Source organism: Kogia breviceps, chromosome 17, assembly GCF_026419965.1.
Source record: "Kogia breviceps isolate mKogBre1 chromosome 17, mKogBre1 haplotype 1, whole genome shotgun sequence".
NCBI classification, from domain to species: Eukaryota; Metazoa; Chordata; class Mammalia; order Artiodactyla; family Physeteridae; genus Kogia; species Kogia breviceps.
The window spans coordinates 40,952,370-40,970,715 of record NC_081326.1 but is presented as its reverse complement, the minus strand read 5'-3'; the positions used below and the strand labels follow the sequence as shown (position 1 = coordinate 40,970,715).

General features: G+C 46.8%; 1 protein-coding gene across 1 annotated transcript in view; it reads left to right on the top strand.

Annotated features, from left to right (window-relative positions):
• Positions 1 to 16,909, top strand: part of TSPYL5 (TSPY like 5) — a 95,326-nt gene extending 78,417 nt beyond the window's left edge. The window contains exon 2 of the mRNA XM_067017084.1: positions 16,804 to 16,909. The gene's annotated coding sequence lies outside the window, so the exon portion shown is untranslated. The remainder of the gene's footprint in view (positions 1 to 16,803) is intronic.
• Positions 16,910 to 18,346: the final 1,437 nt, after the last annotated feature.

Here is an 18,346-nt window from a genome sequence, read left to right as displayed (position 1 = left end):
GACAGGTTTTCAACTCTTGTGCCTGAGTTTCCTCATCTGTCATATGGGGACAGGTATTTAGCCCCTGCCTCATAGAGCTGCTGTGAGGATTAAATGTATTATTACTTGTAAAGTGCTCAGAACACGCCTTACCCATACTCAGTGATCCATAAAGGTTAGACGATGGTGATGGTGATGGTGACGACAGACTCTTATTCTAGTGAGTGACATTGTCTATCTAGTTAGTCCAATCAATTCCCAAGACTTGTGAATCCTATCAATTTTGTTTACTTTCTCCGTCCTGCTGTCACTAGTCTATTCAGGCCACCCTCCCCTCTGCCTGCAGTCCTGTCCCCAAGTGGCCTCCTTGTCTTGAGCTTTGCCCCTTCCAATCCATCTGTCTCCTGTGCTCTCAGTGCTCTCTTGAAGACAAAACTCTGAATAGGTGAACCAGTTTATCTCCTACTAGCATTGTGTGAGAGTACCTATTTCCAAAATTCACCAATATTGTCTGTAATTATTTTAAAAAACATTTTTGAAAAATGGTATCATTTTATTTTTCACTTACTTGTAAAAGTTGAACTTTAAAAAACAAATGCTTGCCACTATTATTACGCCCTTTGTATAGTGCCTGTTCATGTCCTTTGCTCTAAAAGGGCTTTAATATTATGTCACGGTAAACGCTATCTGTGTGGTAGAGCTTACTTCTGGAGCCAGACAACATCTGCTCCGGCTAGCCTTGGCTCTGGGCCTGGAGCCATAGGGAAAAGCCCCTCTTATGGTTGTTTCTGACGGTCCAGTGTCACGCGCCCATCTGTTTCAATTTGACTCAGCCCGTGAGGACTTGCGCATAGGACACCTTGCAACACGTAGCCATCCTTTAGTTGGCCCGTCCCTCATGCCTGGATCCCTTTCCGCATCCACCTCCTTCCGAATGGCCATGTTTAGCCCAGATCACCACGCCATTTTGAAGCCTACTGCTTCAGGGGGCTAAATATAATTTCTCCGGGAAAGGGGCCAACCACAACAGTTTATTTCCATTTGGCCTTGTCTTGAGGCAAGACTGAATATGAGAGAAGTGTGGAGAAGACCCAGCATGGCCCCGCCGAGCGCCAACCACCACTGCACACACACCTTCTGGTGACAAAAGGGAGCCAGAGGATGGGTGCCCCGCTCCTACTCTCCAGCCCCCAGAGGGGAGAGGCACCTTAGTCACGAACTGCGGCCAGATTCTTCTGCTCTGAAATGACAGGGGAGTTGGCGTGTGTGCCTCCTCAAACCTTGCTGGAAGGTTCTGCCTGAACTCAGTTTCTCCTGCTGGTATCTCCTGCCGGGATAACGCAGGAATTACACTCAGTTCTCCAGCCGCGTTGAACAACTCCAGATCCCTGAGTGCATCGGGCTGTTTTACAGATCCATCCTTCTGCGTGTGCTCTTTTCTCTGCTTGGGTTACAACTGGAGAGCTTGGGTTCATCTTTCCAAATCCAGACCCAGTGCTCCTCGACCCACGAAAATAGAGCTCATGATTACTCCCATGTCTGAGTAAGGTGCCCAGTTCATACTTTGGTTGTTTTAGCACTACATTTTCTATGCTTGTGTCTCCTCTATGGGAGTGTGAAAAACCTTGAGGGCAGAGATGTCTTCATTCATTCAGCCATTCAACAAACGTTTGTGGGCACCCACCTTGTGCGGCGTGTACTCTTACTTACCTTTGCATACGTTCTGCTGAGGCTGGTGCTGGGACATAACAAGTGCTCAAGGGTGGATGGGATTGAGTTATTGAGAATGGCTACCCAGCCCATCCCCGGCAGTGGAGGGTTGCCCTCAGGTGCAGAGCATTTAGTTAGCCTGGGTGTCCCTCACTCCTCACAGGCGAGGGTTCTTAATGTGGTTCCACCATGTGGGAGAGATGTGCCATTGTCTCCCCACCTTAGAAAAATTCACCGCTTCCTGGCCACCCAGCCTCACTCTGTGTCCAGAGTTGCCAGGTACAATCAGGAGAATCACCTGAATTCTCACCTGCTCTTCCTCCCCAGCTGACTTGCTTTCCCAGTGGAAATTACACATCGTGTTGCACCTGGAAGGGCCAGAGTGTGCCCACTTCATGGCACGACCCGGTCCCGAGTCCTGGGAGCTATTCCAGGGAAGCATGATACCAACGCGTAGCAGATAATAGGAAGTGGATGTTGGCAATAGTCACCATTTTTCATTGAAGAAGGAGGATTGTAATAACAAGGCTCACAAAGATGGTTTTAGTGACTTGAGTCTTGACGGTGTTTGGAAAGGCCTGTCACTGGGGCTGGAGTTGAGGGGAACGGAATGCATGTGAGTGTGGAACAGAGAAACGAGAGGCCACCCTCTGCCTATGTACCACTTACAGGAGTGGGAGCCGTGCTTGTCTTTTGGAGGCGCCTGCCACTTGCAGACTCTTGTTTTCATTCTTGCTTTTCCATACTCTGGACCCACGACCCACCCCTCCCTCTACCGAGTCCCTCTGTCAGCCTGGTCTGTTTCCCTGGCAGCTCCAAACAAGCGTCCACGGAGGAAACTGTTTGTCCTCGAACTGATCTGTCATTGAATTCTACACTGGTCATTAAGCATAGATCAGCATTCTATAACCATTCATTTTAGTCAATTATTTGTTTTTTTCATTTTTTTTCATCTTTTTGTGTCTTTTTTGGTATTTGTGTTTGACATATTTTATGCTACTTCTTTAAAAAGAATAGATTAAGCTCTTCTCTAATATGTGGTTCTCTACTTCATTTTTTCCCCCCAAAGTAATACTTATTATGTAAATTCCACAGTAACTGTTTCATTTCTTTACTCTTATTTGAATGACTGATTTTGGAGTTAGTATGTTTTGAAATGAGATCTCAAAAACAGATCACAATTTTTTTCCAGTTTTATTAAAAATAAAGTTTTATAACATTAAAATATGCTTTTCATTTTTTACATTTAATTTTAAAATGTGTTTTTGGAGCATCTGTACTGAAAGATGGCTTTCAGTATTTTTAAACAGAATTCTTTTTAGGATGTCCTAAGGACCTCAAATCTTGCTTTAAGTTGCTTTCCAAAAAACAGTAATTTTCTTTATACAAGTGTCTCATTGCAGGTTCTTTGTGGGAATGTTGGGGTGATCCCCTCTGTCCTCTCCTCGGGGTCCACCATCTCCTGCAACAGGCTGGCTTCCCAAGATCTCAGGGGAGCAGCCAGGGGTCTGCTTCAAGTGGACATTCGGGTCACCTCTGCTTCCCCGACAGTGTGATTGGTCCTTTGTTATGTCCTCTCACCCAATCAGAAATCCCTACATGGTAATCAAGTCTTAGTGATGCTTTTCACTGTTGGGGGAAAAGTCACATCACAGCCTAATTTAGAGGATCACCGAGCCACTCGCTTTCGGCTTAAGTTCCTAAATCCCAGGTGTGTGAGAAGTTAGTCGCTGGACATCTCGGGAGATACAGTGCACACCGGTAGATGTGAAATAAAGGTCCATTCAGGCAATTTGCCCTTTCAAGTATGATTACCCAACTGTACTGAAGATCGCACAGCAGGGGCAGTGCATCTCACTCTGTACCCCTGGTAAAGTGGAAAACAGACAAGAGCTCAGACTTTACCTTAAAATATATATGCTTTTACTTTCCATTTCTTAGAATGAAATTCATATGTGAATTCCATATGTGAATGGGTAGAAACAAGGGCTTTTGAAGTCAGAAAAACCCAATTTAAATCCTTAACTCCACACTTCTTAGCTGGGTGACCTCAGGCATAGTGTCTCATCTCCCTCAGCCTCAGATTATTCACCCATATAATGAGATGATGACACTGACCTCCTAGGGCTGTTGAGGAGATTCAAGGAGACAAAAGTATTTACTCAGCACCAGATGGACAGTACCCAACAGACAGCAGAAGGTAAAGAAGTGAGAACGGGCCAGGCTTTTGAAAGACCTGGAGTATTGAAGACAGAGTTTCCAGTCTAATTTAGGCTTGGAGACTCCTGCTCTTACTTGGTGCCTCTTTTTTTTTTTTTTTTTTCGGTACGCGGGCCTCTCACTGCTGTGGCCTCTCGCGTTGCGGAGCACAGGCTCTGGACGCACAGACTCAGTGGCCACGGCTCACAGGCCCAGCCGCTCCGCGGCATGTGGGATCTTCCCGGACCGGGGCACGAACCCGTGTCCCCTGCATCGGCAGGCGGACCCTCAAACACTGCGCCACCAGGGAAGCCCGGTGACTCTTCTTATTGCCCTTAAGTTGATTGTGAGGGCAACTACAGCATTGTGGTCCATGTGCAGGGCGACATCAGGTCAAGGGTCACAGATGCCATGTGCCAGCACCTCACTTTACTGTCACCCCAGCTTTTCTGTGGAAGGTTGTTGCTTTATAATAAACTCCCATTACCTGAGGCAACTTGGAGGCATTCTTTAGAGTTAACATAGCTTAAATAATTCAGGATCAGAGATTAGGTGTTAGAAAACTTTTTCTGTAAAGGGGCAGATAGAAAAGATTTTAGGATATGTGGCCCGCGCGGTCTCCGCTGCAGTGATTCCATCTTTGTAGCATGAAAGCAATCACGCGCTATACGTGAATGAATGGGTGTGGCTGAGTTCTAATAAAACTTTGTAGACACTGAAATTTGAATTGTGTACAATTTTCATGGATCATAAAATATTCTCCCTTTTATTTTTTAAAATGACATTTAAAAATATAAAAAACGAGCCGTACAAAAAGAGGTAGTGGGCTATTTGGCTCACAGGTTGTTTTGCTGACCCCTTGTCTAGAATGCTGCCTTGTTAAAGATAAAATGAGGGAGTCTGCTGGCTTTCGCTTTCTTCCCTTTAAATGTGTGTGTTGTTTGAATGTAGACTCTGGGCCTGCACTGGGTTAGGTTCACATTATCAGCATTTCAAGGAGAAATCAACACATCCACCATTATAATGAAAGGTTTCAACACTCTCCTTCCCATAAGTGACCAATAAATAAGATGTACATTATCTTTTTTCATCTTTACTCAACACTGCAAGGTAGATTTTATCACCCCAATTTTGCCACTGGGGAAACAGAGGTTCAGAGTGGCTGCTTAACTTGTCGAGGGTCACACGTGAGGAAGTAGTAAAACCGAGATTTAGCTCAGGATTGTGTGCTGTCAAAGCCCAGGCACTTTGCACTGGCTTTCGTAGCCTCCCTTCACCACCAACCTCATGATCGTGTACAAACTCATGGGGGAGCAGAGAGCTGCAATGGCTGGGCTGTGTTGACCCATGACCTCACTTTTTAAAACCCAAGTCAAGGGTTTTTCCAGAGACTTGGGTTCTGTTGGGGTAACACTGAGGAAGTTTGATCAAATGACCAGCAACTGAAATAGCTATTCAGATTCACTTTTTAATCACAGGAGCAGGCATGACTGTTAGTCAGGAGTCAACGGCCACACACAGGGAGAGACACCCAGTAGGGGAGCAAAAATTACCGAGGCAAAAGATCCCTGTGGGGCAAAGCTGACCCCGGGGTCTGGTTATGGACAGAGCAGGTCAAGGAGGCTGAGCTGCCCTGGACGTAGTTCAAGGCTGTCTGTATCAAAGGATGCCAATTAAACTGAAGGAATTCAGAGACCAGAAAAATAAATATTAACAGCTCTGGAAGGGGCTGAGTCGGGAAGACCAGTTTCTGATATGACAGAGTTGCAGTGGGGAGAGGTGATGGGAAGGTTCCTGAGAAGAGCCATTTGCTCTTATTTGGCTTGAGAGTAGAGGAAGGGGGTCAAACGACCAACTTGAATTGTTCTAGAGGCCGTTATCAGGTCTCTTCTAAGGAAACACACACACACACACAGAGAGACAGGAAAAAATGGGTAAAAACTGAGAAACAAGGAAAATAGCAAGAAAAACTTGAGGTTTACCATTAACTGGCCTTGGAATAGCTTCTGAAAGGAAGAACGTGTGTTTGTTGTGGGAGAAGCTAAACTAGGGTGTAACACGAGATAATAAGCAAGCAGGAGGGGACAGTTTTGTTTGACCAAGAACAGGAAGGAAGTGTGGAGATGCCACATGCGTTGTCTCACACTATGACGAAAGGGACCAGGTTTCAGGGTGTGAAGCTGGCACAGCGGAGTGGAGAGTTTGCTCTTCTGGGGCATCCTGACCAAGGGTGTGTGGGAAACACAGGCGGACCCAAAGTGATGACAAGAGGATGTCCTAGCTTGGGCTGCTCCCCAAGGCAGACTCTGAGACAAGTATTTGAGTGCAAGTAGCTTTGGTGGAAGTGATTGTGGGAAGCAGTGAGCGGTTAGGGAAGAGAGACAGACGGGAAGGCAGCCAAATAAATGTACATCCTCTAGCAAGCCCAACACAGTGGTCCATGCTCCACCGTGGACAAACAGAGCTTAATCCCACCAGAAACACTGGGGGCCAGTGTGGAACGTGGGCTTTGGAATTATCCCGCCCGAGGAGAGAGGCAGCTGGGCGTTTGTCCATCGCCGGTTAGCGGCTGGTCAGGGGCCTTTTCCCACATGGTGTGTGACCCTTGACCCCTGGCGGGCTGCAGTGGGCACAGCAGGTACAGGGGGCTTTTGCAGCCCGAGGGGGCCCTTGGGTGAGCATCACAGGCGCTCGCTGGTGGCAGGAGTTGGGCTGGCGTGTATGGCAGGGGTGAATGCTGAGGGGATACGGCCAGGTCACTGACAGCATCTCAGCTGGGCACCTTCCAAAGACGCATCTCGGAAGTGAAGGTCTAAGGGGTATGGCTTTCCATGTACACATGTCCCTGGCTAAACAAGTAGGGGGTGGGTGGGAGCGAGGAGAAAGAGAGACGAATGCTGTAGGGCGAGAGGATGACTGTAGAGAAAAAAGCAAATTCAGGCAAGACCAGAGGTGTCAGACTGAGGACCAGAGCTGAAAAACTGAGTTCTAGAACTTTCTTGCCAGTTGCCTATTCCTGTGACAAAGGAAAACTGGATATTGTTCATTGAGCCTGATAATTCAAGTGTTCCCTCTTCTCATGCTGAGTATTGTACTGGATACGAAGATAGATGGTTCTCTTCTCGAGAGTGAAGCTGGACATGGGAGAAAAAGTTTGCCTTTTCAAAAAAATTAAGCTGCTTTTGTTGGCATGAAAAACTCCACAGATTAGGGAAAACAGAACCTCTGAGTTCTCCTTTTAAGTGGTCTATAGTGAGACCGTTTTCCCCAAATGAATTCCTGGGCCAGTATAAACCTCTGCTGCGGCCAAAGCTGCCGTTCCTCTCTCCACCCATTTCCCCAGAAGCGTGAGCCCAGCCAAGCCCTCTTTCAATACCAGCTAAGCTCTTGGAAGGCATCTGAGAGTCAGTCTTGTGTAGGGAGAGGGTGTCTCCACTCAACAAAGACGCCCCATTCATCCTTCGGGTCTGGGAGTGGCTCTCTCAGGTGCCCAGGGGACAACATCTCTTTCTATCAGTGGGGCTGTGGCTTTTGCTGACTTTTGCTCTTTCCCAGGGGATGTTGTGAACTCCTCTAAACTCAGGGCATCAACCTTCCCCGGGAAGCCAGAGGTATCAGGTCCTGATTCCTGGAAACTGTAAATATTACTCTATTTGGAAAAAGTGTGTATGTAGATGTAAGTTAAGGATCTGGAGATGAGGAGATGATCCTGGATTATCCAGGCCCTAAACGCCATCACAGGTGTCCTTGCAAGAGAAAGGCAGACGGGGATTTCACACTCGTGGAGAAGAAGGCCATGTGCCAATGGTGGCAGAGACTGGAGTGACGCAACCACTGGCCAAGGAACACTGACAGCCACCAGAATTTGGAAGAGACACAGAATGGATTCTCCCCTAGACCTCTGGAGGGAGGGTGGTCCTGACGACAGTTTGATTCAGGACTTCTGGCCTCCCGAGCTGTGAGAATAAAGTCATGTGTTTTAAACCAAGCTGTGGTTATCTGTTACAGCTGCCACAGGGAAGTAATACATGAAAACATAAACTTGCTTCCCTCTGGTGGCACCTATATGCATTAATAGACGATATTTGTTTTTCTCTTTCTGACTTACTTCACTCTGTATGACAGACTCTAGGTCCATCCACGTCTCTACAAATGAGCCAGTTTCGTTCCTTTTTATGGCTGAGTAATATTCCATTGTATATATGTGCCACATCTTCTTTATCCATTCATCTGTCGATGGACACTTAGGGTTGCTTCCATGTCCTGGCTATTGTAAACAGAGCTGCAATGAACATTGTGGTACATGACTCTTTTTGAATTATGGTTTTCTCAGGATATATGCCCAGTAGTGGGATGGCTGGGTCATATGGTAGTTCTATTTGTAGTTTTGTAAGGAACCTCCATACTGTTCTCCACAGTGGTTGTATCAATTTACATTCCCACCAACAGTGCAAGAGTGTTCCCTTTTCTCCACACCCTCTCCAGCATTTATTGTTTGTAGATTTTTGATGATGGCCATTCTGACTGGTGTGAGGTGACATCTCACTGTAGTTTTGATTTGCATTTCTCTAATGATTAGTGATGTTGAACATCCTTTCATGTGTTTGTTGGCCACCTGTATGTCTTCTTTGCAGAAATGTCTATTTAGGTCTTCTGCCCACTTTTGGATTGGGTTGTTCGTTTTTTTGATATTGAGCTGCATGAGCTGCTTGTATACTTTGGAGATTAATCTTTCGTCTGTTGTTTCATTTGCAAATATTTTCTCCCGTTCTGAGGACTGTCTTTTCATCTTGTTTATGGTTTCCTTTGCTGTGCAAAAGCTTTTACGTTTCATTAGGTCCCATTTGTTTATTTTTGTTTTTATTTCCATTTCTCTAGGAGGTTGTACCACATCTTCTTTATCCATTCATCTGTTGGCGGACATTTAGCTTGCTTCCATGTCCTGGCTATTGTAAATAGTGCTGCAATGAACACTGGGGTGCATGTGTCTTTTTGAATCATGGTTTTCTCTGGGTATATGTCCAGTAGTGGGATTGAGTGTCCTTGCTCTTGAAGGACAAGGGCCTGACCCCAGCCGACCTTGAAGGCAGGGCTGTCTCTTGGACATCTATGTGCCCCGAGTCAGTCAGTGTCCAATTGGCAAAGCTGAAACCTACCAGAGTTTTGAAACAGAATCTGAAATCAATCAGGGGATTTTTTGAAAAAATCCTGAATAGCACAAGGAAAGGGTAAGGGAAACCAAAGATTAGTAGCTGCAGGAAGCTGCTAGAGAGCAAAGGGCAGAGAGTGGAGCGGCCAGAGAGGCGGCTGTAGGCTTCACTGCCTTGAGCCCCAGTATGACCACAGCCACTGCTGCTGCTGCTTCAGGAAGTTAGGAAGCATGACTGATCCTGGATTGGGGTGCTTTCTCAGGGAGATGCCTGAGGATGACGCAGAGGAGGAGGGAAGCCGAGGGTGTAGCTATGGTGACAAGGCTCTGTGCCTATGTGTACGTTAGTGGGAGCAGGTGCTCTTCACTGCTTAGTGCCCAGATTAGGTAATTAACCAGGCTCCCATAGCCCACTGTCACCCTCATAGCACTCGATCCATGACAGTTACTCCAGCTATGATTTTAATTATGCATTTTACCAGCTTCCCATCTAGACTGTTGGCTCCATGAAGTAGACCTCACCCTCTTGCTTTCTCTCATGTCCCCTTGTGGCTACTCAGTGCACGGGTGTTGACTGAGCCACCCAGGATCTCTAGAGATACCTTTTCTTTTCTCATCAAAAACACACACAGCACATCAAAGGGTCTCATGGGACTGCCTGGGTTTTGAGAAGAAAGCTGGCTTTGCAGGTTGTGTTTCTCCTCGGCTATGGCTGTATCATTCAACTTTTCACAGAGAAAAGGCAGCAAGAATGGGTAGGCAAAGGGCAGTCAGAAATAGAAGCTGGGAGGACATGCACTTCTTCCTGGGGGCATCTCTGAGTAGAGATTGGGTGGTCACCGAAGCAGGCAGAGCTGGGGTGCAAGAGCAGCAAGGCGCCAGCCCGTACGTACACTCTCATCATTCATCTCTCCCTCCGACCATTATTTACAGCGGGCTGCCCTGATCCCACAGGCTCCTCTTCATTCCCGAAGGAAAAAGACGTGAAATAGATTGATATGAGAATCTGTGTGCTTTGTCCCTGAGCCCAGTGGGAGCCGGCATTCTGAGAGCAGAGCTCTCATTCTCCCAGAGAGAATCTGACAGTCTGGGTGTGGACTCTCCCTGAGAAGCTTCTCCTTCTCTCTCGTGGCTGAAAGTGAATGGACTGATTCCTATGCTCGGTGGTGTTAATTAAGCTCTAATACTGAGAGTTTATGAATGTGGCTGTCAGGTCTGCTGGATGATCACAGCTTGGGCTCTCCCGGATGCATTTTAATCTTGTCTCTGCAATGTGTTGAGCAGACTTGCACTTGTTCAAGAGGCTGCTGCCTATCCGCCATTTGACCACAATATAACCTTGACATGTCTATAAGATACATACTTTTTTTTTTTTTTTTAACCCAGATAACTCCTGTATGGGAGGGATATAAAATGCATTTTATCTTGCATGTGAATGCACTTTGATCATTTGTTGGTTGCCTGGGACACTGTGTTGAGAAGGATTCTGAAGCACTGTGATCAGTAAATTATGGGCACCAGAGAACTTATACGACTCTTTTATAAGAAATATACTGAAAACCAAAGGCTCAATAAGGTGCATTTCTAACCTTTCCTGGGAGGAATTCTGCTGCTTCTCTAGAATGCAGAAGGGGCTATGGTTGTTGCTCTCCTTTCTTTTTGTTAATAGAAAAATTTCCCTTCCTGTCACACTTGCCTGTCAGCAGACGTGACATATTTCATGGTATCATTGAATGTTAATGCTGGGTGATTCTTCAGAGAGCATTTAGTCTAAGAAACTTGTTTTACAGAAGGTGAAAATGAGGCCGTAGGAGTCTGATTTTCAAAAGGTCAAACAGCTGGTTAAATACAGGTCCTCTGTCTCCCCTTGTCTTCTTTTGGACCCTCTGCTTCCAAGGCAGGAAATCTGTCTTTACCTTGGCTCTCTGCTTGAAAAAATGTGGACTTGTGCAGGACGGGGACCTTGGGATGTCACAGCAGCACCTTCCAGCCACAGAGCCTGGCTCTCTCATGTGATAGTTGAGTAACCACGAGTAAGTGGCTTAATCTTGCTAAGCCTCAGTCTCCTCACAAGTTAACTGAGGCTCAAGATGTGAGGATTTAATGAGATAATGGATATAAAGCGTGTAGCACTGGACCTGGCTCCACAAACACAGGCTACTGTTAACATCTGTAGGACAGTCTAGCTGGGCTCAATGATTCCTTATCCTGAGAGCCTACGATTTGGAACATCAGCTGATAATACACAGGGCTGCCTCTGAAATACCTGCGAGGAGTTCCAGGTTTCCATCAAATGAGATGATACGTGGAGAGTGAGTTCTTTGCTAACTAAAAAGCATTTTTCATTGTTTATTTCAGATAACATATTTATCATCATCATTTTTCCTCCTCCTACTAATCATTTCAAGGTATATTCTGTGAGTGTTGCTCTGATTCCATGGCAAGTTTCAAACCCATGAAGGACTCTCTGGAATTCTTAACCTCCTTAAGGACAACCTCTTTTTGCCAACATTTATATTCTGACTTGTGTCTTTAAACTGATTCTTCTCAACAAGGTGGTGTTTTAGGCGGATCTTTATATCCTGCTACAGTTTTAATTAGCATCACAATTATATTTGCTTTTTTTTTTTTTTGCGGTAGGCGGGGCCTCTCACTGTTGTGGCCTCTCCCGTTGTGGAGCACAGGCTCCGGACGCGCAGGCGCAGCGGCCATGGCTCACGGGCCCAGCCGCTCCGCGGCACGTGGGATCTTCCCGGACCGGGGCCCCTGTCCCCTGCATCGGCAGGCGGATTCTCAACCACTGCGCCACCAGGGAAGCCCTATATTTGCTTTTTTATTGATAGCTTATTCCTGGTTTGTATCCATAGTCATTTCCTAAAGGACACAGTTTTTAAAAGCCCAATAAATAAATGATAAGCGTGTGTGTGTGTGTGTGTGTGTGTGTGTGTGTCTAGGCTTAAGTTGGCACAGCTTCTGAACAGCGGGCAGAGGTGTTTGTGAAGGGGAGTGGTGTCTTGAGGCAGAATCATCTCTTGTGCTGTGCACATTGGGATGTTGTCTGGGCACAAGTCCCAAAATATGCCATTCTCAGTGAAACACACTGAGAGCACAATTGGACAAGCTGGGACCTGGGACCTGGGACCCTCTGCTGCAATGCTTGCACCTGCCCGAAAGTCTCCTCGAGTAACAAAATATGAAGAAAGTATATAAGGGACTAAAAATAACTTCGGGCCTGTGCAGTTGGGGCAAATTATGGGCCAACAGATACAAAAAGACCAAAAAGACCAACTGCCGCTTCTGAAGAGCCGGGAGCAAAATCAGGGTGTCGGGAGCAAAAGCAGGGTACTGCACACGTCCTCTGCACACATCACCACCAAAGGTACCTTGAAAGCCCAGCAAGTACCCCACGTCTGCACTTCATCCTGTGGACGAATTCCAATAGTGGGGCTTGGCCACATTCTGACAGGCCAGGGAATCTGAAGTGTCCTTTATGGCTGCGGTTCTTGGATCCACTAGGGAAAACTCACTGAACTTTAGGTCTACTATTTTGTCATGAAAAGGAAGCATAAAGACGATGAGGAAAAAGAAGGCTTTGTGATCGGAGCCCCTGGGTTAGAGCCCTGGTCGGCCCCTGCCATGTTATTAGCCATCTGATGCCAGGGCTGGTGTCTCCATCTCCTCCAGGGTCAGTTTCCCCATCTATGAACTGGAGGAGGATTGTACTTCCACAATCTTCCAGACTTATGGGTTGTTGAGATAACAGACACAGGAGGATTTGTAAGTTCTTAAGTCATTTTCAAAAATATCTCACGCTAATCATAACAATTTTAGTGATGCAAAGATAGTCCCACCCTGCACTCAAGTCCCAAGAGCAGAGAGGAGGAGCAGGAGAGATATAGAAAGAATAAAAGACACGATCTTGGGCTTCCCTGGTGGCGCAGTGGTTGAGAGTCCGCCTGCCGATGCAGGAGACACGGGTTCGTGCCCTGGTCCGGGAAGATCCCACATGCCGCGGAGCAACTAAGCCCGTGAGCCATGGCCGCTGCGCCTGCGCGTCCGGAGCCTGTGCCCCGCAACGGGAGAGGCCACAGCAGTGAGAGGCCCGCATACCGCAAAAAAAAAAAAAAAAAAAAAAAAAAAAAAAGACACAATCTCTGCTCTTAAAAGCTGCAGTCTAGACTGAGCATGTGATCCTGCTGGTGAACCACCAGTGAAGCCTGGACCTCAGGGTCTCTTTCAGCCGTGAGTGACAGAGCCCACGCCAGCATGGCCTCAGCAGAGAGCAACTTATTGTCTCTCATCGCGGACAAGATGACAGCTGGGTCCAGAGGCTCAGGGTCATTGGGCCCTGGTCTCCCTCACTCAGTCTCTTGGCTCCACTGTCCTCTTTGTCAGCTTTAGTCTTGGGCGAAACCACCGTTCTTGTGTTGATCCCAGCAGTAAAAGAACTTCTCATTCCCAAGTCCTAGAACTTGAATCCAGTCTTGAACGGAATGGCTTGGGTCATGTTGGTCATGTTTCCTAAACCAATCACCATTGCCAAGGGCCTGCAATAAGCTCTTTCATTCATTTATTCAACACATACTTATTAAGCATCTACTTTGTTCCTAAAACTTTTCTGGGAGCTGAAGATAGAGTGGTGAACAAAACAGACAAACAAGTAAGTGTACAAATAAACAGATAACTTCAGACACAGACTCAAATTTAGAGGTTCTGGGTGAGGGCTAAGCCTGCATTTTAACAAACTCCCCAGTGAGTCGATGCCAATGGCGTGGTCCCCACTTTATTAGATGGTAGGAACACAGTATAAAGAACGTGCTCCGAAGAACTAGGGAGCAGTGTCCAGCTGCAAGCCCCCTTTTCTCAGGCTGGGGAAGTTCATGTAGACACGAACACAGTAGACAGCAACACATGAGTGACCATAACTTCAGGATGGACAGGGAACTGTCTGCTTGCTCAAAGGGCAGCAGCTGGAACTATAATTGTTCAAGGCATCATTTCTCACCCTGGAAGGCCCCAGCATCACCCAGGCCAAAACTCAGATATTTCCTGCAGATATAAAAATGAGGATTTTTTTTTGCTTCCTCCCTTTCCAGCTTAAATATTTGTAAAGATTCAGTCTGTGTGGGAATGCACCATTCTGTGCTCCAGATGAGGGGTTACATGTTTAGGGTCCAATATTATGTATTATGGTTGATCATTATTTCACTAGCTGTCACTCCTTCTTCCTTCAGAACAAGCTCTAATATCTCATTTCTCTCCCATCCCCTGAAAGGCAGATCCTTGCCAAAGATGTGTCTATATGTGGAGACCAGAGGCTGGTTTCTGGAAGTGAAGAGTGAGTGATGCTTTGAAATCTGGTTTCACAAGCCTCCCAGTTTTACCAGAGGTAAAAAACCAAAGCTGGGTCAGAGCAAAGCCAGATATTGCTTCTGGAAACTTCTCAGGTTAAGCTGTCCTGAGGCTATTTCTGTGAGTTTCTCCTTCTCCTTTCCCAGCTTCTCCTGTTTGCTTCCCTGGGGAAAAAAATCTTTATACAGTGTGACCTCCTTTTCTTCTGAATTTTCTGTCTTGATATCTAGGCTTTGGTCACTATCTTTCCTTCTCTGAAGGTCAGAAATAGGGGCCTTGGGGCTTCCCTGGTGGCGCAGTGGTTGAGAGTCCGCCTGCCGATGCAGGGGACACGGGTTCGTGCCCCGGTCCGGGAAGATCCCACATGCCTGGAGCGGCTGGGCCCGTGAGCCATGGCCGCTGAGCCTGCGCGTCCGGTGCCTGTGCTCCGCAACGGGAGAGGCCACGACAGTGAGAGGCCCACGTACCGCAAAAAAAAAAAAAAAAAAAAAAAAGCACACAAGAAATAGGGGCCTTGCCATGCCGGGTATGTAGACATGTCCATGGATGTTTATCAAGCAAATGAACTATTGCTGCAGCTGAATGTGGGTAGTGGAAGATAATTATGATGGAAGGCACACAAGGAAGGCAGGGTGCAGATCTCAGCTGAGGAAATAGGCAAGAAGGCAAATCCTTAGTGATTGCATTAAGTATTCTACCTCGGGAAGCAATTAATGTGATGCCACTTCTCGATAATAAAGCAGGAGATGGTTAGAACCACTCTTTAGAACCTCCTTCTGGATCATTCACTTAAACGGAAATGTAGATTAAAGGTGGAGACTCAGAATTAGAAGAGGACAAAGTGGAAATGTCCCAGGGCTCATCCTGTGGGGCTCATGTACCAGAGAGGGAAGTGAGTCCAACAAAAGGAGTGACTTGACCAAGGTCAGCCAGGACCTTTCAATGACAAAGGATTGCAAGGCATAGGCTGAGGCCAGGGCGGCCAAGGACAGCTTAGATTCACCTGGGTGCACAATTCCTAAAGTCTATCAAGTTACATAATAAAGAAAGAAAATGATATTATTTAGTCATTTATGGATAAAAGAATGATATGAGTCAAATGTTGACTTTACTCAGAACTTTTCCCTCTGCAGGAAGGTGCTTGGTGGAAGGCGGACCACTGCCTCTGTAGAGAAGAATAGTGGTCAGTGAGATGGCAGCTCCTCTCTGACTTCTGTAACTGACCAGCCTCCTGAATGGTGACACCTGGTTCTCTTGGACCCGGCAATTTCCTCCCTTTTTAAAGAGCTTCTTGAGTAGAATTTGAATCCTAATTTTAAAAAGCAATGATAAAACAAAAAGATGAAGAATTAATTCAAATCACACGTCACTTCCCGCCTCCAACCCTCCAATCCAAAGGTCTTAGCAAGGCCTTAGCCCCTAATCACTGTGCCGTGTCACCTGACTTCTCACTTCTCGGAGCTTCCAGCTCCATCCTGTCTAGGCCTAAATTATGCATTGAGATCATCAAGTCTGGGAAAGTGGGTTATCTGTTGCAGCGTGTGAGAAATTGTCGCCTTTTTAAAAATTTATTTTAAGCAGTCAGGTGAGTTGTCAGTATTAATGCCCGGACTCTGAGAGCTGAATTCAACCGAAATTGTAGTGGGGGGCTTGTGGTTGGGGAGGAGAACAGAAATACAGTCCAGCGTTCACTTAAAAATATTAGTTCGAGGGCTTCCCTTGTGGCGCAGTGGTTGAGAATCTGCCTGCCGATGCAGGGGACACGGGTTCGTGCCCCGGTCCGGGAAGATCCCACATGCCGCGGAGCGGCTGGGCCCGTGAGCCATGGCCACTGAGCCTGTGCTCCGCAACGGGAGAGGCCACAACAGTGAGAGGCCCGCGTACCACCAAAAAAAAAAAAAAAAAAAAAAAAAAAAAAAATTAGTTCGACGTTAGTTAGGTATTAAGGTGAATGGGCATAGACTTTCCCGAAGCCAAGTTCAGATGTGACTTTTCCTAAAGAGGCCCAATTAAGATCATAAATCAAATCACCTCCCAGATTTGCATGTGTAAAGGAGCAGTTATGGTTGTAGCAGCCTGTTTGCACGGTGAATTATGTATAAGGAGCTGTTCCTTCCTTCTGTCAAGACACTCTTTCAGCCATTTCCGTATTGATTTCATAGACTGGAAAGCCCTTGTTTTGCCATTAATTACATCTGTCCAAAACTGGAACGAGTGGCGATAGATTGGTAATAAAATAAGACAAGGCAGAAAATCTTGCAGAAGACCTCCACCAGTGCTGGGAAAGGGCAGGCTTGGAATGATCTGTGCAAGGAATCCAGGCTGCCAGAGGTCAGGAGGACAAAACTGTCTCTCAGGGCAGGAGACACTTTTCAGATAACTTGTCGTTGTGTCCTCGCCTCTCATTCCCCCAGGGGCAAGCTTGTCGGAGTCATTCCACAGCATCGGGCAGCATCCTTTCTCCGCACCTGTGTGATACCTCACTAGACACGCTCCCCGCCCCATCAGCAGCATGTTCTCTTGGCTCAGTTTGGCTAACAACACTCATGTAGGTCCATCCCAGCCCAGATAAGTACTTTGGTTCTCAAGTTGTCCACGCATTAAAATCGCTCAGGGAGGGCTTCCCTGGTGGCGCAGTGGTTGAGAATCCGCCTGCCGATGCAGGGGACACGGGTTCGTGCCCCGGTTCGGGAAGATCCCACATGCCGCGGAGCGGCTGGGCCCGTGAGCCATGGCCGCTGCGCCTGCGCGTCCGGAGCCTGTGCTCCGCAACGGGAGAGGCCGCAACAGTGAGAGGCCCGCGTACCGCAAAAAAAAAAAAAAAAATCGCCCAAGGAAGTTAAAAAAACAAAAACCACTGTAGATTTTCATTATTCTTATGATTGTTTGATTTTTTTATTTGGTTTGTATTAGAAATCTATGACTATCCCCACTGCCACCCTTAAGTAAAATAAATCACCCTTAAACAAAACAAAACAAAACAAAATACCGATGTTCAGGGCCCTGTCACCCCCTGAGAGCCTGATTTAATTGGTCTGGGTGGGCCCAGATGTTCAGTTTTCTGTTCTGTTTTTTTTTTTTTTTTTAGCTTTCCCCATTCATTCTAATGGATGGCCAGGGTGGAAATTTAATGCATTTACAAAAAGCATGAATACTTCAGGGAAGCTGTTGCTTTTCCATAATTGTGTTTGGTTCAGGCAGGGAAGCGTGCTGTATGGGGAGGCCTGACTTCTGGGCTTCTCACCCCCACTGGCCAAATGCCTCAGCCTTGCTGGGCTCAGGTTCCCGTCAGATGAAATTGAGTCTTCATTTCCTCTGGTTCTTAAGGAGGTGATGTTGCCAGAGCTGCTCCAGGTCTTTGCTCAAAACCCGTCAACCCCCATCTGTAGCAGAGTTAACATAAATCTTTAAGTTAAAGCGTCCAGAGATAAGAAAGGAAGCTCCAAACAAACACCCAGATGGAACCAGCTGGGACCAAGGTGGTGATGAATCCTACCTCCAACAGAGCCTGAGTCTCATTATAAGCTGATTTTACTACGGGAGCATATTAAATGTCACGCCTATCAGTGACCATGACAGGACATTAAGGGCCAAAAAAGAATAAAAGGGGGGTGGCATCTCACACCGTGGAAAAAGCCCTGCCCCTTCCCCGGTGGACTAACACACATGCCTCTCCATCACTAGCCTCACTCCTCCTCCCTTTGTCTTTACTCTTTAAAATTAAATCCCTCTGGCCAGGTGAGATTTAATTGATCTGTGAACTTAGTTCCTGCTTCTCCATTCTTTGGCCACTGAATAAAGTTTATGCTGTGTCCATCTCAGCTTAGGTTTTCTTATTCGACAGCTTGAAAAAGAACCCTCCCCAGCGGAGGCAGAGAACCTGGCCAGGCTGGGGTCTGAGCAGCGTCTACAGGGCTTAATTCTGTGACAGTGACTCTGGGACTCCTGTGGGACTTC